Below are 562 nucleotides of genomic sequence, written 5' to 3'. Positions count from 1 at the left end.
TTAGCTGCAGCCCAGTGCTCGCCTAAGTTTCAAAAATCCTGCCGAGTTAAGCAAACCTCACACTCGGGGGCTTAGCTGCAGCCCAGTACTCGCCTAAGTTTCAAAAATCCTACCGAGTGATGAGCAAACCTCACACTCGGGGGCTTAGCTGCAGCCCAGTGCTCGCCTAAGTTTCAAAAATCCTACCGAGTGATGAGAAAACCTCACACCCGGGGGCTTAGCTGCAGTCTAGTACTCGCCTAAGTTGAAAAACCATCCCTATCCGCAAGGTTGACGAGGTGTAGGTTGACTGCAATCCTCTCCACGGAACTGTGCTACAAGTACAATGTCCGCTCCATCCCTATCCGCAAGGATGACGAGGTGCAGGTCGACTGCAATCCTCTCCATGGAGCTGCGCCACAAGTACAATGTGCGCTCCATCCCTATCCTCAAGGTTGACGAGGTGCAGGTGGACTGCAATCCTCTCCACGGAACTGCGCTACAAGTACAATGTCCGCTTCATCCCTATCCGCAAGGATGACGAGGTGCAGGTCGATTGCAATCCTCTCCACGAAGCTGCGCC

This window comes from Triticum dicoccoides, chromosome 3A, assembly GCF_002162155.2.
Source record: "Triticum dicoccoides isolate Atlit2015 ecotype Zavitan chromosome 3A, WEW_v2.0, whole genome shotgun sequence".
In the NCBI taxonomy this organism is placed as follows: domain Eukaryota; kingdom Viridiplantae; phylum Streptophyta; class Magnoliopsida; order Poales; family Poaceae; genus Triticum; species Triticum dicoccoides.
This window is presented reverse-complemented; position numbering follows the sequence as displayed.